General features: G+C 49.9%; 1 protein-coding gene across 3 annotated transcripts in view; it reads left to right on the forward strand.

The window, feature by feature from the left end:
- The window catches only part of GNG7 (G protein subunit gamma 7), a 47,863-nt gene that overhangs the window by 11,726 nt on the left and 15,144 nt on the right, over positions 1 to 20,993 (forward strand). For 2 of the 3 annotated variants that reach the window (XM_065652515.1, XM_065652516.1), the window contains exon 3: positions 6,199 to 6,269. The exons of the other annotated variant lie outside the window; for it this stretch is intronic. The gene's annotated coding sequence lies outside the window, so the exon portion shown is untranslated. The remainder of the gene's footprint in view (positions 1 to 6,198; positions 6,270 to 20,993) is intronic. 3 annotated transcript variants of the gene reach the window in all.

Consider the following 20,993-nt stretch of genomic DNA (forward strand, 5'->3'; position numbering starts at 1 on the left):
AGAGGGGGACGATGTCCGTGGGTTCAGTGCAGAGCTTTGCTGTGAGTCAGAGTCAACCGGAGACCTAATTTGAAACATGAGGAATTGGGGAGAAAAACAAGAAAAGGAAAACGAGTGGAGGTTGTTATACTGTCATGTTTTGCCTTAGGGCACCAAACAGGAAATGCTCGGGCCGGTCTCCATCTCCAAAGAAAATCTTTGTTCACTAAGAGGCAGATTTTTTTGAAGTACTGAGGATGCATCTCTCCCCAGCCCACTGGGCTTTGTTTTTTTTCTCCTTTTTAAGCCATTTCTGCAGCAGGGCCTGGGAGCGAGTTGTCGCTGCTGGGGTTGGTTTCTCTTCCCAGGACCCACTTTTAAGCCTGTGATTTTCGCCTGGTTCCTAAAGCTCCGAGAGGGTTCTTGGTGACTGACGTTGTGCAGCGGTGCGGCTGCCCTGGCCTAGAAATCGCTGATCTATCCAGAACACCCTGTTTCCCATGGTTCATTAAGGCATTTTACTAATTGACTGTAGAAAATCACGTGATAGCCCCTAGAAGACGGGGCACTTGTACAGCATGAAAGCACATTGAAATAACCTTTGAGATAAAAACGTGTCCCAGGAGAAACATCCCCATTTCAAACAAAACTATTAACCTCGCTTCTAAATCCTTCCTCAAGACCTTTTTCTTCTTTCCCTTCTCGCTTTCACGGCAGAACCAAGCAAACTTTTCCCGTCTGGTAGGAAAGGGGGAATATCCCATTGCTGCTAATTTGTATTTTTTGTGTGCGTGTTGTTTTTAGTGAAGTCAACAGCCTGTTGATTTTTAGCCTTTGTTTTACTGAACAGCTCCTGAATCGCTGGGGCAGCCTGTGAAAATAGCTCCACTTTCTGCCGTTCAGCTGCTTGTCATAATATTTAAAAGCAAATGCCTGTGCGTTTTTATAGCGGCACTTGAAGAATTCCAAACCTCAGCATCCCATCTGTGTTTCGCTCTGGTATTTACAGTGCGGTGGATTCTCCCTCGCTGCTTCAGCCGGATCCTCTTTCTCCTCTTCCTGTTTCCAGCAGTTGTTCGCTTGGTGTCCATTTTAAAATTCCTCCAATTTTTAGGAGGTTGTCAGTGACATAAAAGAGCTTCTTGTGTTGCTTATTTGCCCGATAGAGGCACTGAGCTAATCTAATTATGTTAAACCTCAGCATCCCTGGAGTAAAGCAGCATATTGTCACTGGTTTGATCTGTCTACAACAGCTGGAGGCATTTGCTAAAACTGGATTTTTTTTTTTTTTAAGGAATCAACTTTCTCTATAAGCAAACTTTTTTTTTTTTTTGCTGCAGACATACAGATTTTTTTTTTTTGGTTGCTGTTCTTAATCTGTCCTCCAAAAGCAGGAAAAGGTGCTTTTTTGGAAAGTCCGGAAACATATCTACTGTATCTCCCAGCAAAAGAAGGCTGTTGCCATAGCACATTTTTGTCCTATTAGTGTTTGTACATTTTAAAAATTGAATTTTCCAAACAGCTTCAGGAAATTGGCATCCCATAAGTAAAAATTTTTAAAAATATCTCAGCTACTGCTGTTATTTCCATGGCCTGGTGTCCTGAGCATATTACTGGCTCTCTCACATCTTGGAAGCATTGAACCTGATACCGCTAAGCGGAGTTGTAACCCCAAATATTTACTAAGGAATAAAGTTTGTCCCGTTCCTTTAAAGAATGAACTCTTGCAAATGGAATGCTGCTGTCTGCAAGGTTTATTTTCAACGTTTTCCTCTTTTGCTCGGAGGAAAAACGAAGCCTGAGCAGGAACGGGTGGCTGTGCAGTCACCGTCCTTCCCAATCCCTCGCCACCATCCGCATTCACCGCTGCTCCTCTTCTGAGTTCAAGGAGTGTGTAAGGCATTTCACAGTTAAAATTCAGTTAGGAATTACTCTTTTTTTTTTTTTTCCCTTTTTTATGGGCCATGTGGCCTCATGCTCCCTCCACAGGAGCAGCTGCTGCTCAGCCTTTGCCTTCTGAGGGACTTCTTTAAAGTGACAAGTGTAGCAGCGTGGGGTCCCCTCAAATGATTTCTGCGGCTTTTGAGCTCTAGGCGTAGGTCCCTTGAGGTGTGAAGCGCTGCAGGATGCTGGGAAGACCCTTTTTGCTGCCTCTCCTCCGAAGCCTTCCCTTTTTAGGGCTTAAAAAATGTCCCGGAGCGAGCTGGCGGAGCAGACTGCCCAGCGACTCCGCAGCTGGGGATTTGCTTCCAAAAGCAAATGTGCGCTGGCTGCGGCAGCTGTTCCGCAGCAAAACTCCTGGGCCGTGTGCTGGAAAACGGCAGGAGCTCCGTGGACAAGGGAAAAAAGCATCTGCTCATCCCTCGGTGGAATGAATAGGGAAAAATTAAACTTTACCACCTCTCTCTTTGCCATGGATATTTTGTGTTGGTTGCCCGGATGCAATTGTTTGATAGTGATTTACTGTTTATAGGTGTATATTTTTAGACAACGTCTACGATTGGACCAAGACGTTTTGCTTATTATTAGAGTACTAAACAGCAGAATTAAGCCTGGCGTTGGTTATCCTATTAAGGTTATTTAATTTCAAGTGTGACCCGAGCAACTTCACCTTCAGTAACACATTTCTCTCCCCCTGACTTCACTAACACCCCAGCACCGGGGGAACCTGAACTTCTGGTGTGGGTCTGCACCCTGTTTTCTGCAGTGAGAAGACGCATCACGCTGTGCAGCAGGTCGTTACCTGGTAATTGCAGCCCTGCTCTGAATCACGGTCTCGTGCTGATGCATTTCGGTGTCTGTTCGTTATCTGTCGGTCAGCAGTACCTGCTGCTAACGCTTTAATTTAACCCCGTGGCGTATAACGGTTCCCAAGTTCATTGGTTCGGGATCCATCGGGCATCTCACAAGGAGCCTTTTGTGGTTTGACAGCTTAATTTTCCATGAGCTGTTCTGTGTCACCCTGTGGTGCTGAGGCCGGAGCTCCACACCAGCCCTGCTCAATCAGAGAACAATTTTGATTAGAAAAGACCGTTAAGATCATCGAGTCCAACCATTAACCTCACACCAGCTCCACCTCTAAACCATGTCCCTAAGAACCTCATCTGTGTGTTTTTAAACCCATCCGGAGCAGAGCTCCCTTCTGGAATGGGAATGTCCTGCACAAATAATTTGCTGACTGGCTCTGGTTTTTCTAAAATGCCTGAGCTCTTTAGTGCTTGGAATCTTTGACAGCAAAATGAGCAGGCTGGAGTGAGTCTTTAGAGCCTGTGCAAATGCAGTTTTTTCTAGTTCGTGCTTTGAAGCCCAAAGTCAGGTTGTCAGGACCGTTGCACATCGACCTTGCAGAGGTGGTAGGGTCTTGTTCACTCTATGAGTGCAGCATCTTTGATTTTTATGCTTTGCCACCCATTCAAGCGTTCTTCAGACATCCTGAGGACTAGTAGCACCATCAGCAGCCGCTCGCTACAGAAGGATGAGTTTTGGGATCTTGAATCCCCAGGTTCTCTCTCATCTTTTCGCAGAACTCTTTATTAATCGCAGCTGGGGTAGCCGATGGCATCGCCCGCTCGGGGACGTGCCGGAGGGACGTATGGTGAGTTCCTCGTGCCGCTGAGCTCGAAGATCCTCGTGGAAAGGCCCTTGTGCAGACACCTTCCCACAGCTCCTGGGGTTCTGCAGGGCTGGGATCTGTGCAGGGAACGGCGGCAGCTGCCGGCTCCTGCCCCGGGACATGCTTCGCATTACCAACTGTTGCCTCTTCCACTTAGTTAGGGAAGGAATTCCCTGCCGTGCTGCCCACACTCGCTTCCAGGCATCTCTTAAAGCGCTGGGACTTGCACGTTGGCACAGCTTGAGTGAGGGGTTCTGGCTAGCGCCGTAAATAGGCCACAGGTCAACAAGGTCCAAATACACCCAGGGTTTTTTTTTCCAAACATCGGTGCGACAAATTCCTACGACAACTCGCTGTTTCTAATGAGAACGGTAGGGCTGCCCTGAGTCTCGTGCGACAAACTCTGAGGTTTCTTGTTGCCAGTGAGTGCCGGAGGAAATCGCTGCCCGGTTATTGACCGTGTAGGAAACGATGCAGGTGGGAGGTGGCCCGGAGGGGTACATGCTGAACAGCGAACGCTGCGTCTGCGTCCCGGGGCCGCCTGACTTTCCAAAGCCATTTTGCCAGCCGGGCAGTGCCGGCTGGTGCAGCCCCACATCGCTTCACCTCCTTGGCTCCCAGAGCTCTTGTTTTTGCTGTCAGTAAACAGGAGCGTGTGCGGTCACGCTCTGCTCAGTCACGCTGCTGGATATCGTGTTCTTTACCTTTGCACTGGGCAAAGCGTGGAAGGAAGGAGGGGGCAGAGTTTATTCCAGCGCGCTGAGGTCAGGCTTGTTTTCCCCCTTGGAGCGAGAATCCCTGGAGTCGGATTCTGCGGGACTGTAAACAAGAGGCTTGTTTCTGCGGAAAGCCAAGGATGGTGTTGTGTTCAGCTGGAAAGTTGTTGGCTTGCTTTCTTTTTTTTCTTTTTTCCCCTGCTGCAAACTGTTCCTCATGTCCTGAGCGCCAGTTCGAAAGCCTGTGCAGGGGAAATGCTGCTGCTGGTAATGGGCAGTTTGGGGCGTTTCCGAGTTGGCACCCAGGGGCTGTATCCAGCTGCAGAGACCTCTGCTGTGCTTCTGGAGTCTTCGCATAGCAGTGCCTGCACAAAAGCCAGACAGCTCTTAAAATGGCCACTGGTTTTAAAAACCAAAACAAAAGGCTCTCTAGAAGTCCTGCATTGCTTTGAAAACAAAAGGAAAGAGCAATCAAGAATGCAGGTGCGTTAACAAAGTTCAAGAACAATACAAATAAAAATATTGTGGTGAACCCCAGCTCGGTGCAGCCTCTGGGGCGCGGGGGCGAGTTCACCTTTTCCAGCAGTTAGCAGGATATTGGGAAAGTCATCTTTATTTATTTCCCTTACAAAAGGCGGTATAGAAAGGGCTGCTGAGCATCTTGACTCACTGAGGGCTGGAATTCCTCCAGACCACCGCTCGCACCCCGTTTCTGTGGAGGTTTATAGCCTGGTCCTGGATGGAGAGGCTGGAAATGCCTCCTTGGGGCCGAGCAGGAGCTCCCGCTCTCCTGTTTCCTAGCAAGACTTTTTCTCTTCCTTTCACCTCCATGTTTCTGTGGACAGCTGGCATTTGCCACTCTTGTTGGGAATATGGTATTTGTGAGAACTGCTACTCCCAAAGAAAAAAAAAAAATTGCGATTTTTGGTTTTTTAACGCTATTCTTTTGGCAAGAGGGCAGTTCCTCACCCTTTGATTTACTGCCGGAGGCGAAAGGGGCAAGACGAGCCACGGCCTAAAACCCGCGGGAGGCTGCATGACGTGGGTTTTACTCCTTGAAAGAAAAAGCTTGTTTGTGTTCAGACGGCGAGCGGAGCGAACAAGCGGGGTTGGATTTCAGCTGCGCCGGGTTCTTGGAGCGAATCCCCAGCAGCCCGGGGTTGAGCAATGTCTTACTGGTAAGCAGGAAGGGGACGTCCCGCACGGCAGAAACCTCAGCAGCACTTGGCTTTCGCAGGGTGTTTTTAACGCTTTCTTCAGGCCAGCTCATCCCTAGACCTTTATTTTTTCTTTCTTGGTGCTTGTTTCTTGAAAGCTGAACTTCCCAGCGTGTCTGCGTTTAGCCTGAGGACTCTGCTGCTTTGCTAAAACACAACTTCACAGCGTTTCCCCCTAAGATACGCCTCTCCCAACGCGGGGGGCTGTAATCCAGTAGTCAGACTGAAATCTGGAGCAGGATATTTAAGTGACCTCTCATTGGTTATCTGCGGTTTCAGGTCCCGCAGGTTCAAGTTCAGCGGCTGAAATGCCCCCAGGTCACGCGTGTTTATAAAAACAATGGGAAATGGGTTCCCTGTCAATGTGTGCGTGCTGCAAAACAAAGATGTGCCGGTAAACATTATAAAATTAAAACAAAACAAGGTTAATTTCAAAACATACCTGAGACATTGAGTTCTTTGGTATGCAAAATTGATACCAGTAAAAACCAGCAACTGAGCTGCAGCGAGTGCAGCAGCTTCCTTAGTACGCTGGTTATTGGAGTAAATATCGCTGTGATAAAACCGCGGTCAACGGAGTAAGGTATATTATTCGGAATTAAAGTTGGTTAATAATGCACCGTGTGTTTAGTATATCAGTGGTAGAGCTCCCGAATTCTCGTTCCCTTTGCAGAAGCAGCCGGACCCGGGTGGCCAGCGCAGCCTGCGGGACGGTAGCCACAGCTGCTCCGCTGCAGGAGGGAGGTGAGTGAGGACAATTGTGAAACTCACAGTGTCGTTTGTTAATTTTCCTTCCGTCGCTGGTTACGTTTTCCCTACTGCTACAGCAGGAAAACACCGCCGCGGTATTTGCTCGGCCACGCGAGCGGCTCTGTGATGCTCTATTTGACTCGTCGTGCTCCTGCCGGCCAGTGATTACTCACTGCCTGCGTGGAGCGACGTTCTGCTCGTTATGTAACAGCAATCCACCTCCTTAATTAAGGGGGAAGATCTCTGGGTCCCGCAGCCGCATCCATCTTGGTCGGGAGGTGTGAGGTTTGTGTGGGGGCCGGAGGAGCAGCCGCTGGGTGATGAAGTTCGGTTTCCTTTCTTATCGAGCCTTTGCTGGAACGTGTGTGCGCATCAACCAGCAGCGCACGGACAGGAGATGCTGCAAACGGTGGCTTTTTCGTTCTGTGTGACAGCGGGTTTGCTCTGTGCTGGAATATTAGATGCTGCAAATGTCCTGTCCTCCCTGCCCTCCGAGCAGAACGGCTCAGGCAGGAGATTCAATGTGTGATTTAAGGCACTTGTCCTGTGCTGTTCGGCTTCACGTTGATACCCCTGAGGCTGTTATTTCTGGAAGTACATGACAACCGTAATGATTTCTGTCCATTCTGCCGAGGACAGCTCTCGCGAATCGCACCGTATGCCATTAAAATTATTAAATCGTCAGTTCCAGTCTTCCCTACGCAAACAATCAACACTAAAACATTGTCTGGTAGTGCTGACTAACGAATCCTGTAATTAGTAATCTCCAGTTAATGAAGCAGCCTGATGATTAAAGCCTCATGACTTTTCTATAGAAGAAATAAGTTAAATATCAGTTGCGCTGGTTTAAATTGCCCTAGAGCTTCGTGTGATCTCAGAGCACAGAATAAATCAGCAGCATTGTTCTGAAAGTTTTAGACCAGTTGTCTATGTTGTTGCTGCTTTCCCTGTGTGCCCCCAAATACAATATTTAAATTAGATTTAAACTGGGACAACGCCTGGAAACCCCAGATTTCCCGTCCCATATGTGAAATCCCTGCAAGGGAAAAGAACTCGAGCTTGGTGAGATGCCAAACCCGGAGCTGAGAACAGTCTCTCGTTCACATACTTGTCCTGGAGATGGATTATCTTTAGATCAAGGGTGCTGTGTTTCAAAGAAGAGCGTTGCTTCTATTAGTGTACCCATCGGAATGAAGGGGAAAGAGGCTGAGTGTGTGTTTTTGGAGGCGATTGACATCCCCAGTGGGGTTGCGGGGTGATGTGGGTCAGGCTGGTGCTGCTTTGGGGCAGGAAGGAAAGTTGGACAGAGGCTGAACGGTGACGGTTCTGCAGCTGCTCGAAGCAGTCGAGATCTGTGGCTCCACAGCCGGTGGTTCTGTGTGTCCCAGCGAGGCTTTCGGACGTGGGAATGGTGCCGAAATACCCACTTTTGCACCTTTTGGGGATCTTTATCTTCTAAAAAAAAAGGAAAAACTGCATCTGGAGCGCGCGCCTGCAGTGAGCCGGTGTGAGCTGCAGAGGTCTCTGTTAAGCCACGTAAGCCTTTGGAGCGGTTTAAATTTGAAAGCTGTTGTTGTGCAGTGGCCTTTTAATATTAAATAATGCATATGGATTATAATAAAATCGACTGTCGTGCTACCGTGGCTTTAGCTGCAGCTGCAGCTGAGAGTGGAGCGAAGCTCCGCAGAGTCCTCGCGGGTCTCCCTGCAGCGCTCGGAAGGGTCAGCTGGGTTTTGCAAGCAGGAGGGTGGTTTTATTTCACCCTTTGCCCCCAGCCCAGCTCCACGGAGCAGCCCCCGCCCGGAGGTGCCCCCAAAAAGCGCGATTTCCGCCGGCGGGGGTGTGGGCAGATGGCAGCACCCTGCCCCGCGCCCCGTGTTATTTCTGGCTGGGAGATTCCTTGGTCCACCCTGGATTCAACACCACAGTCTAGACTTACTGACAGACGGGATTCTTCTCCCGTTAGGTAAGCCCAGTGTCGACGCCCACTATGCAAATTCCCAGCCATGGTGTCCCTCTGCAAGGTTTTTCAAATTGTCTAAATAAGGTGCTGTTTCATCCAGAAATTTGCAGCGAGGCGTTTTGGGCAGCCCTCGGCAGCCGTGCCCTCTCGGCGTGGTGTTTTTTCCTTGCAGAGAGCTGATGGGAGCGGCAGCTGCCCAGATGTGGAGCGGCAGCTGTCCAGATGTGGAGCGGCAGGAAGAGGCAGCCTGCACACAGAGCCGATATTGTGCAAAGAAGCACAGAATCATTTCGGTTGCAAGAGACCCTCAGGATCATTGAGTCCAACCATAACCAAACTCTAGCACTAAACCATGTCCCTGAAAACCTCGTCTAAATGCCTTTTAAACCCCTCCAGGGATGGTGACTCCACCACTGCCCTGGGCAGCCTCTTCCAATGCACAACAGCCCTTTTCGGGAAGAATTTTTTCTTAGTATCCAATCTAGCATTGTCCTCGTCACTGCAGGCTGCCTATACAGGTTTCTATTAAACATCACATCGTCGCACAGACCAAAGAGAAATTAAACGAGCCTTTCAGGCCTGATGGCTGCTGACTTATTCTTTAGACCAGAGAGGCTCTTGTTACACAAGCAGTAATTTCTGAGCACTTAGTATTTCTTCAAATGTTTTATAATGTGGTTCTGGCGCTAATATCTGTCCTTCTGCCCCCAGTCTGATGTTGCTTTAGACTCCCCGAGCCTCAAAGCACACGGTTTTGACACAAATATCTGGGGAGAGATGACTGGAGGTTTAATAAGATGCTCGTTGGGTCAGTGTCTGGCAGCCAACCAAGACGGCAGATTTTCAAATTGCCGTGATCACATCTCTTCTCGAGAAAACATTGGAAGGCTTCCTAATCTTGAATTCATGGTGCGGGCACGTGATTTTCTGGGAATTAGCTTGAGCACGCTGCAGAATGGGTCATAAATACCTACACGGCCTAATATTAGATAATGGAAAAACAAGTTGAGCGGGGGTTTTGCTGGGTCTCTCCCGGTGGTCTCTGTTTTCCCAGCAGCCGCCAGCGCTGGCGATGTTTCTGTTCCTTACCTAAGAGGGGGAGAAAAAAGTCTGTATTTTTAAAACTGCAACTTCACTCCTGTTTTACTGAGTTTGTTTTGGGGCAGAGGTAACTGTTTAAAAAAATCGTTTTAGCTATTTTCAGGGGAAACAATAGCCCAGCGTACCCCGCGGTGCCTGCAGAGCAGAGCGTTCCAGCTGATGGTGACACCGGGGCTGAGACTTTGCCCTTCGCAGCTTCCCAATCCACCCGCGCTCCGGGCGACTCGCAGGAGTTAAAACCTCTGCCTGCTCCCAGCAGCGTTCTATAAACCATCTCCAACTTGCCTGCTCATTTTGGAAGTGTATTTTAACTTTTTTTTTTTTTTTTTTTTAATGATGGGAGATAACGTGAGGGGGTGAGCGGTGCTGAGTCAGTTCTGGTTTCTGTCCTTCCTGCCCTCCCACACGCTCCCCTACGCACCCACCGCCGCGATGTCCCCGGGGGCTTTTCCTCCCCAGGGCTCAGCAGACACAACTGGGTTCCCCTGCGCTGTGACCTGAGACAACAATCCAGGTTTTTTTGGGAAGAGACGCAGCTGAGGAATGTTGGAGATCCGGGGTGGAAAAAGGGGGTCCCTGGTGTTTGGGGCAAACCACTGCTCTGTCCTGCCTTTGCCAAACCAGATCATTAAATCAGCCTTTTCTTTGAAACACCCAAACTCTGGGTGGATGTGAATATCTCCTGGCGGTGGTTTCCAGCCGCAGAGCTGAGGTTTCACTGTTCGGGGGTGTTTGCAGGCGGAGGAGCTCGACGCTGCACATCACCCACGGCCGAGCAAACCTGACGTTTGTTTTGATGTCTGAGGCGCCGACAGACGTGTGAGACGTTCCCCGTCGCTGTTAATAAGACGATGCGGTGGCATCGATGGCACAGGTCGTATCCAATGGGATTTGGGGTGGTTTTTGGGCAAGCAGAGTGCTCGCACATCGCACACCCAGCCCCGCGCTGCCCGGTGCTCAGCCCCATTTCTCTGCCTTGCAACAAGTTCTTCGAAGCCCAGAGCTGCCTAAGCACTTTTCTGTCGACGTGCAAAAATGCTTACGGTGATTTTTAAACCCAGCCTTTTATTTTCTGGTGAGATAGGAAGCCCTGCTTGTCTTCAGTCCTGTGTGATCTTGCAGACAAGAAGGGGAATCGATCCCTCCTGCCATGCAATTCGGTCTGTTTGAAACGCAAATCGCGGAGAGGGTGCAGGGGATTCAGGTGCACAATCCAACTATCCATTGTTCCTATCATTGATTTCTAACTTTCTAGTGCGAAAGCCCTCAGTCTCTTATCTGAATCTCACTGAATTTGTGCTTTCAACTTGCAGGACAGACAGGTTGGCTTGTTCTTTGTCTAGTTTTTCAAAGTATAGATATGTGCAAAAGGGCCTGAACAGCAGGAACTTCCCCCGTTTCCAGCTGATCTCCCAGCGCAGGGTGCACAGACACTGTTCTCTTGCAGGGTTTGCATTCCTCAGCCCTGAGGCCAGCATTCCTCCTCATTTGCTTCCTATTTGTTTAAATTCCAAATCCCAGAACTGTCTCCAGGTCACTTAGGCTCCCAGACACCTTTATTAGCTGTACATACAGCCCCCGCCCTCTGGCACTGGAAACCTTGTTCATACTTATGAAAATAAGATGGATATTGGCAACTTTCAGTTCCTTTTTGCTGTAGTTCACCAGAATTAATCTGGAATCCTCAAATGCCATTCAATTGAGTAAAGGCAGTTGCAGTTTGCTTATTAGGCACTCAGCTATTTCAGTTAAAAACGTGGAAGGAAAGTTGCTTTTTTTAAGTTTTGATGGCAGCTTAGGCTGGAGAAATCTCCTCTGTTTTGGGTTTCTCCTCTCTGTGTTTGTACGTGAGCTGTTCTTTCCTTAGAATTCAGCTTTTCTGCCAGTTTTACCCAGAGAGACTCTCAGCTGTCCAAGGTCACAGGGAAAACGTGTGTGCAAATGTGTCTAATAAAAGCCAAATTAGCAATTAGTTTGGGCGCCATGCCTCTAAACCTGATGTGCATTTCTGCTTTCTACCTGTTGCTTTCCTCAGCTTGATTGGGAAATATTTGATGGGAATGGGCAATCCAGGTCAGACAAACCTTTATCTGGAGCGAAAAAAACAAACCAGCCCCAAAAGACAGACAATTCATCCCGTTCCTCAATGCCTTTGATATAATTCTGAATTTAGTGGAACCCCAACCCAGGCTGGAGGCACCAAGGAATTCTGCTTTTGGAAAACTAGGCGTAAGTGGGTTTTTGTTAATCTGGACTTTGTGTAACCAGTAAATCACCAATCCGGAGGAACTGGGCACTCCCGGTACAAACAAACCAACTTGAACTTTCCCTGCAAGCCGCCCATTTGGATATTACCGGAGCCGGATGATGAAATGTCATCAATTCTCAGCATTTGGCAGCATCCCAGCAGGTCTCTGACCATGAACAGCCTGATTTAACCATATTACATCAGCCGCACCGGGAGCTCCTTGAACCTCCATCTCCTGGGATGTTCTTTTGCCTTTTCTGGTCTTGGTTTCCGTAGCTCCCAACCCAAGGGATGTTTTATTTCCTCAACAGATTTCGAGCCCGTTTCGGTGTCCTGCAGATAACCCCCATCCAGGGGCGGCTTCGCTTCTCTACCCGCTAAGAATAACTTTGCAGAACACCTGCGACAGAACACAGAAACCCCTCAGTGAGGTGAGGACAGGTGGCGTTACCCCAGAAATGTCCTTATAAAGCGGTGCCGGGGCCGGGAGCGCTGCCAGCGGGAGCGGCTGCGCTGCCAGGAATTCCTCTGCTTTTCCTCTCCCTGCTCGGCAAACACGGTGTTTGTGCCAACGTCACACCCGCCGCCATCCGCCGGTACACGGGGTTTCGGAAAGCGGAGAGGACAGTACTGTGGAACGGGGCGAGGGAGCGTCCCGCTCGCCTTAATCCTGTTAAAGGATGGAAACAAAAGGCAGCGATTCCTCAGCTGCTCAGCAGCGCTCGCTGCCCCTTCTCACTGGTTTCGGTGTGGAAAAAAAGAAAAGCATGAGTCATGTAAACGGCTTTAACGAGGCTTTGCCTCTGCAAACCGACCCTGCTCTTCATTTTGCTTTCTCTCTTCCAGGAAGGCGCCTAAAACCAAATCAACTGCTGGTTTTTATGGGACAGCAGCTGAGCATCCAAACAGTTCTTCAAGCTTTACAATAAAGCTTTTTTTCTTTCTTCTGAAACTTCAATCGGCACAAATGTTTGCTGGGGTGGAGCCAGCAGGGTCGGCTCGCGGGACACGAGCTTTGGGAAGCCCAGATCTGTCAGGAGCCACCAAAACTCGTCACCCTTTGGCATGAGGAGTAGCGGGAAGTATTTTGGAGCTGTCCCCAAGAAGCCCTGTTCCTTTTAGAAACCAAAGGCAGAAATTCAGATTTTGGGGTTTGTGCCCCTCGGGGTCGGGTTGTTTGCAGGAGCGGAGGTGGCTCCTGCATTTGTGCAGCCGCAGAGCAAAAGTTGTTCGTTTTTTGTAGTAAAACCTCCTGTTCAGCACAACCGGTTACTCATACGCAAACATGGCACACGGGCTTTTCAGAGAAGCCGTGATTCAAACCTTTGGGTGGTTTTGGGCAGGTTTTTTTGTTGGTTAGCTCCCCGCTAACGACGAATGCGTCTTAGAAAATATTTGGTGGGTTTGAAATTATCTCGGTAGGTTTTTGCGGCAGCGTGTGAGCCCTCGCAACATATATAATAACAGCAAACTCCTGCGTTTGCAAAGGATTTGCCGGTCAGGTGAGTTTGTGCCTTATCTCTAGTGCTCGTGTTTAAAAAAAAAAAAAAACACAGCATTTTCCAAATGCAACAGCCCCTGCTCAGAGTTAAATTGCGTTTGAAACAGGACAGGGCTTACAGTTCTCCGCTTCTAATTTGAACTCAGATGCTCAAAGCGTTTTGTTGGACGCTCGTCCAGCAGCACTTAATGCCACAAAACTCTTCCCGAGGTCCCTCTGATGTCCCTTGGCAGCTGAGTTATCACATTTTTCCCCGCCGTCTGTAATTTGCAAGCGATGACCATTCTTTGATGTCCCTTCGCTTCACCTCTTCTCCAAACAACCTTACAAAGCACCTTTCCTTCCCTCCTGTGGGCTCAAAGTGCTTTTCTAAGAATTTAATTTCTGCAGCGTCTGCAAAAGCCCTCGGTGTTTTTAATCAGGCACAATCAGCAGCCTGCAGATAGGGGAAAATTTGAGTTTGCGGCAGCCTCTGTCTATGACTTTTTTTAGTATAATTGAGACAATCCCAGTTTAATATGTCAAAAAAAAGATCTGGGGCAACATCTTTCTCCCTCCTTGTTTAGATTCTAGTCTCTTCTACGGTACTTTGGGATGCTGCGATTGTAATATTTTTACCCCATTTTTTTTCCTTTCCGTGTACCTCTCGATACCTTCGGTGTTAATTTTGTATGGGGGTGAACTTGAGCAATGCGAACGCACCTTCCGTCGGTTTTCTGTGAGCTGCAGCGGGACATTCGCGCCATTTGTTACATCCTTTAATCGCACCCGCTGAGTCGTGGAAAAAGGAGAGAAGGGATGGAGGGTTCGTTGTCCAGGACACCGATCGGGGCCGTCCCCTCTTCTCCTGTGGTTCGCCGGGATGGACGTGGGGCTGTGAGAGTGTGATTGACCCCTGAAATCCGCTCGATCACGGTGTGAAATGATGTGAAATACTCGATGGGTAGGACCGAGGTGCCGCAGTTGAAACGGGGCAGCAGCCGCGCGCGTCGCATGGCGTGTTCAATTTTGCTGGTGGGATCTCCCGTGTCCCCGTCGCTCTTTCGGTCTCTCTTTCTGGGTTTGGATGCTGCTGGTTCTTTAGATGAGTCGACACCTCTTTGTTTCCCCCACCCCGTTTGGGGGAACGGCCTCTGCGTTCCCACAGCCTTTCGCAGGTGTCCGCGCCAGAACGGGCGTCTGGCCCGTTCCCATTTGAGCATCGCAGCTGGGAAACGCGTTACTGGGCAAGAGCGGCTTGGAACAGGGTTCACAGGCCAACAAGTTGGGCTTAAGGAGCCCAGCCGGCTTTGGAGAGCTCGGCCTACGGGGCTGTGAGTCAGGGCAGCTGTTGGATCAACCCATGGGGCTATTTCCCTTCCCAGGGGGCAGCAGCAGTTGGGAATTAGCTTAAGACGGGGCTTGGGGTCGGCGGGAGGTGGCGAGCGACACCTCGCTTGTTTGTTTCTTGTAATGAGTTTCCCACATTGTTAGCGAGGCCGTAAATTAGACGCTGAGCCCCGTTTCCCATGGCCAAGAAATATCTGGTGTTTTAGAGACACTTGCTGTGTGTGTTGCCCTCAGTTCAGCAGGCCTGGGGCTCTTCATCTTCGCCAGAGGAGTTGTTTGCTTTCATGTGCTATTAAGATAAATTTATAATTAGTTTGCCTTTGAGAGCCCACGTCCAGCGTCTTTGCAGGATCACAGCTCTGGATGCTTTTGCAAGCGTCTGATTTAACAACTCGTTCTAACTGCGGGTTGTTTTGTGCCTTCCCAAAGAGGCGACAGCTGGTGGTGGGATCCACAAGCATCCAGCAAAACTCGAATTCCCGAGACTCGGTTGTGCAAGAAGGGGCGTCCTGGACGAGCGGGCACAGGAGCGACACGAGCTGGAGGTGGAGGAAGGAAACCGAAAGGATTTAATTGTGAACCGGGGGTCCCACTGCCAAACACGCCCAGAGCAGCCCATCCATTTATCATAAATATGAATTATTTGGAAAGGATAATTAGGAGAACTGCAGGGTTGCTTCTGGTGGTACGTACAACCTGCTGGGTGACTCAAGCGTGCTACATTCCTGGGTCTGCCTCTTTTAAAATGAGACTTAACTCTTAATTAAAAGCACTGGTGTTATTTGCATTCATCAGTAGAGGGTGAAAATAGCCGGAGGGTTGTCCAGTCCTGTGTAACTGCTTTCCTGCGTTGGAGAGAACGGGTGAGATCCGCGGTGATAAGGAAAGAGCCTCAAATGATTTTAAGTCCTAGAGCTTTAGGAATCACAAACCCAGTAGCTGTGGCCCAGCTGGACCGGCCGGTTTCTTGCGCAGGTTCCTTGTCCCGCTTGTCCCAGGACGAGCAGCTTTGCGTGATGAATCTTTGGGCTGTACGGGTACAGGCACTGACCATTTTCATCGGAAACTCCTCCTTCGTTTGAGTTCGTGGCTTCCAAATGCGCAACATGCAAATCAATCTGAATCGGGAAAGTTAAAAAAACAACCTCGTGCGAGCCGAGGAGCTCTTGACCTGCGGCGTTTGTGATGTTCCTTTTAATTTTCACTAGAACTGGTTCTGCAGAGCCGGTTTGTGAGTGTTCTGAGGAACAATTTGGCACGAGCTGATGCTCGTTTGCTCGCAGGCTGGTGCCGGAGCAGAACTCCTGCCCCTGGTCAGGACAGTCTGTGCTGGCTCCGTGCACAACGGACGAGTTGTACGCTTTGAACTGGGTCACTGTGTTTTTTCTGTTGGTTTTTCTTTTTGTAAATAACAGGGTGATTCCCCAGATGTGCCTGACGGGAGCGTTACGATCTGCCCGCAGCTGCGGTGAGACGGCGACGGCGCAGTCAGGGCCGCCGAGGTTTGTCAGCGCTCGAGCTGGCGGCTTTTTAATCGTGCAGAGCTTTACTTAGTGGGGTTATTAGATGCACTGAAGTGTTTCCTTTTATCTAGTTTCATCCTGTTATGGTAAACCGATTCCAAAGCAGAGCACCTACGGTCGGTGGGTCCCTTTTCCAGAGCAAAGCCGCAGGTCTTTGGGCTCAAGCTCTGCTGTGCCGAGTCCATGCGAACTCTAATTGCTTCACTTTTGCTGCTCTGGAAAATCACACATAGCAAAAACCCAGCCTGTGCAATGTTGCTGCGCGGAAATAAGTTGCATATCTCCTTTTTGTTCTTTCTGGTAGTTGTTGGGGCAGAACTACCTCAGCACACGCTGAAGGTGCCACTTGGTCGCTGCCCTTTTCTGAGGTTTGTGCCTCGGATCTGGTAGGAGCTGAGGAGTTAACGTGGCCCATCCCAACATGGGTGTTTATACAAAGTGCAAAGCCGGTGACATTTACCAGGCACTTACTGGCATAGTCGATTGGGAGTCAGTGGTGGAGGATTTATTTTTTGTAGCCGTCTTTGTTCTGCGGGGTTGCTAATATTCCCAAATGGAGTGTGCTTTTTATCAGCAGCATCTGCGGCGCATCTGACTCATGTGCTCTTTGAGAGGGGATGACAAATGGAGAGCGGAGACAAACAACTCCCGGGCCCGGCGTGCAGGGGGGTGAAGAGAGGACGGTCATCACCGAGACATCGCCGATAACGTCCTAATTACTGCAAGTCTGGCCTCTTGCTTCTGAAGAAATCTAGTGTGGATTTCTTTGGAAGCAGAGGAGGGAAGACTCTGCGGATTCAGTTCCCCAGAGCCGGAGGAGCCGCGTGGCCCCGGTTCACCTCCCGTCCCTTGGCTTTGCTGCTCGAAACTCTTGCCTTTGCCTAATAATAGTTAGGAAGTTTTTACCGCGCCATACACGGGATTTTAACCTCATTTGTTAGATCTTTAACCTCATTTATCTCTCAGGTGAAGTTTCAGCGATGCGCTTGTCCCGTCGGGGGCTCGTGTAATTAACAGCAAAAATCCAACCGAGCGAGGCAGCTCCGACAACCAGCCCGGACCTCAGAAGCTCCGTTTTCCGCATGGGATCGCGGGTGGGATTTGCTCATCAAACTCGAGCTGGTTTTTGAGGAGGATGGAAGGACAGAGAAGTTTCCACGGATGCTTGATGTGAACCTGGGGGTGTCCGTGTGGGTGGGAGGCGGATGAGAGGCTCCGAAATACCTTTCTGGGAAAGTGAAATCCCAATTCTGGCATTTGTTGAAAGGGGGTTGCCTACAGTCATCCTTTTTCGGAAGGGATGGTGTGAAATTAAGCTGCCTGGTTTTACTTTGATGTTCCTTTTAATTTTCACTAGAACATACCCATTTTCTCTTAATTTCCCCTATGAAAAATGCTTTTTCAAATTATTCTTTAGAACAGGCCACTAACTGAAATTGAAATACGGTCTTCAAGAAATTGTACAACTTTGATCACTAAACTTAAAAGCTAGGAAGGAGATGGGATTAGCGCTATGACTTCTGTAGATAAATATTTGTGACTGGAACAGAAATTAAAGGGGGGATAAACATCTGTCCTTTGATCAGCTCTCCAGCTCATTAACCTGTTGAACGCCGTGTCTGGCCCAAGGCTTCAAGGCCAGGAGGGGTTCAGGGCATATGGAAAAATCGCAAATCTCGTCCCCTTTCTGCGGACAGAGTTTTTTTTTCCCTGCAGTATTTTGATTGCAAACACAGCAGGACGCTTTGGGAAGATTTCTGAACCCACCCGTAACTCCAGGCTGAGCTGCCGTGAACCGTGACTCGGTTTGGGTTCACGCACGAGGGTTTTGCTCACGTGTGGCGGCGCTTTTGAACGCGGATCGTCTGGAAAGTCTTGGAGAAGATGGAGAAAGCTGCTGAGCTGCAATCACCCCTGTGCAGAGCAAACGGGACCCACTGGCGTCCTCCAGACACCCCTGGACAGACAGATGGCTTCTCCACAATGAGTCGCCTGGTGCCACGTGTAAATTAATACACCGTGTAGCTTTTCCCAGGCGAAGCTACATCGGAGGTTTAATTTAAGCTCTACTCTTATGGTAGCCCTTTCACTTAATACCGCTCCCAAGCTTTTAAAGGAAGCCGAGGGCCGGACGTAGATTTGCCCCCCGCAGCTGCTCCGTCCTCTGCCCCAGGAGTTTGGGATCGTTCTGCAGAACTTCGGTAGAAAATGAGTTTACCTTGTTTTGGCACAGAAGCTGGAGCTTCATTGCCGCGCTGTTTATCTTGCTGAGAAGTAGCGCTTGTTTGCAGCGCACTTGCAAATAGCTTCGGGCAGCCACTGAACCTGGGATTTAAACCCTTGGAAAGTCACATCTGCTGGGGCGCAGCGATCAGAGCGGCCCCTCTGCATCCCCAACGCTCCCCAGGCGGCCTCGAGGAACCGCGAGGTTTCCATTCCGAACATGCAGAACCGGCTCTGCCGCCACCCCGTGATGCTCATTTTCTGGCGCTTAAAGACGTGCGTTAATTCGGAGGGCAACCTGTTAGAAGGAGAACGCGTTGCGTGGCCTTTAATCGCCTTAACGCTGCAAACGTCCGGCTGCAGCGGCTCTCCGGGCGGTGGGGACGGCTCTGCAGGATGCTCGATGGCTTTTAGCAAAGTGGAGCTTTTGTAATTATCTCAGGCACTTTATCAGGAGCTCCAGGCTTTGCAGGAGCCCAGAGGCTCACAGGGAGCTTTGGCTCTTTATTGCTTTTAACTCGGGGATGGTGTTGCCTTCGAAGACGCTTCCTCGGTTTCCACAGGGCGGGTGACCGGGGTTTATTGGCTCCAGGAGAATATTCGCTAAAAGCCGGCTGGCTTTGCCACATCACATATTGCAGTTTCTCTTGCTCGGAATTCTGAGACTAATGTCACCACACTCGTGGATTTGAACAGGCATTTTGTCTTTTTGTAAAATTGCCAGCAATTTGAGGTTGGCAGCCAAATCTCGCCATGATGCCGGGGGGGTGAGGTGGTGCCGTTCTGCAGCCGTAAGCTGTGGTGTCTGACGTGACAAGTGCGTGACCTTGGTTCAAAGTGGCTTTTCAGATCTTGTTTACCCTGATGCACCGACTCGGAGGAGCAGCTGGAGCTGGTGCTGCTGCAGGAGGCGATTTGGGAGGTAACAGGAGCCGTACGGGATTCCTGCAGCGCCAGGAACCTGCCGTCCCGGCCCCAGCGCCAGCAACTGCTTGGCAAGTCACATTAACAACTGATTCCAAAACACTGTAGGACTGGGAGCGGATTTCTCATTTCTGCGTGCCTGTTCTTCGTGCTGTCAGCTCCTGTAAAGCGTTAGTTCGCGGAGTGCTCATCTTCTGTTTCTTCATTTCTCTTGACTCAAACAGCCCCTGGAAAACTTATTAAACAGTCATTTAAAGCGGCTCCTAACGTGGAAAGCTCTGCCTTACTCTCGCCATCTGTCTCGCCACACACTCCAGATGATGCAATGTGCCGTATGCCATATCCAAATAAACCCTCTTATTTTTAACAAACTGCATTTAAGGCACGTTAGCGGCACATTCGGCGAGTACCCTAAATTTGGGCCTGACCTTCGCGGATTCCTGCTGGCGGCTCCTGGCGCTGGCACCGCCGAGCTGCCCACCCCTGCGCTGACATTTCCCAAAACCGAGGCTGATTCACCGGCTCTGAGCCGCGTTTCTCGTCCGCGGACACGTGTGCGCTCACAAGGCTGAGCTGCCGAGTCATCCCTGGGCCAAAGCTGAGTCTAAAGCCGAGTCTGCCAGGTCTGGGCGGGAGACACCAAAGCTTTGGGGATTAAACCAGCGGAGGGGCAGCCACGTTACGGTCGTGCCGTGGTCGGGTCGCTGCAGCATCAGCTGTCCCTTTTCATAAAGAATGTGTTTTGTTGTGTTTGCCAGCGGCGTGGGCGGCAGCACGGGATGTGTCACGATGCTCCGAGGGCTTTAATGAGCGTTCTCTGCTTTTTGTCCTCCCGCTTGTCCTGCAGTTATTGCCTGTGTTCTGCTGCGCTGGTTCCTACGTCCTCCCAACTGCAGTAATTAGTCCCTTTTTTAAAAAATCTGTGGATGAACGCGGAGTGTTTGGAGCGCTGAGGACTGTTTGCAAGCAGCAAACATTGCACACATCAGATTGTTGGGCACGTGCAAGCTTCCAGCAACAATCGTGGATTTTGCCGCTAAACCACTTCACGGTATTTTAAAGTTTTGCAGAACTCAAGTGCTCGAGCCGTGGATGTGCTGCCTTCACCCAAATGGTCTCCAGGACGAGTAACTTGTGCACCGCAATTGCCCTTCCCGGGTCAGATCAGGGACCTCGAGGGTGTTTGGAGGTGAATGGGCGCTGGGGAAACAGGCTGGGCTCATGCCAGGGTTTAAAACCAGGCTTTTCTAGGTGGATGTTCATTTATTTCAGGAATTCGGTTGCTTTTCCTCTTCCTATTCTGGTTACAAAAAAAAAAAAAAAGGCACCACTTTCCTTCCCCAACAGCTCAGAGGGATTTTCAGGGTTTGTTTTTGTCTATCAGTTGAGTGCAATTCTGTGTTCACATCTCCTGAGGATGAATGAGCTCAGAGCAGGTGTCACCAGCGCTGGTGCCTGTAGTTCCTATTGATGGGAGCATTTCCTTCCACTTTAATAAGTAAAAACAAGCCGTTCTTTCCTCGACACGGGTCCGGCCGTTGCCCCAGGTTGACAGCTTGAAAAAACCGAGCAGTGGCGTTGAATTCACTTTCTAGTGACCCATCGCTCCCCGTGTTCCTTCAACCAGCTGCTGAGAGCAGCCTCCGCCCAACACCGTCACGTTCATTGGAAAATTTGCTGTCCTGGCTCCAAAACCTGCTCCGAAAAAGAGCAGAAACGGGATTGAAGAGCAACCGAGCTTTAGGGCTGGGTCCTTTGGGTCAGCGCCTGACTCCAGCAGGTTCAACAGCGAGACCCAAATCCAGTTTTTTACCCTCTTGGAATTTGCGGAATTGCGGCGATTATCTCTGCTGGAAATTGCGCTTCTTGCTTCGTTAAGACCTGTCTTTTTCGCGCGTCTAAATTA

Source organism: Caloenas nicobarica, chromosome 27 (genome assembly GCF_036013445.1).
Source record: "Caloenas nicobarica isolate bCalNic1 chromosome 27, bCalNic1.hap1, whole genome shotgun sequence".
NCBI classification, from domain to species: domain Eukaryota; kingdom Metazoa; phylum Chordata; class Aves; order Columbiformes; family Columbidae; genus Caloenas; species Caloenas nicobarica.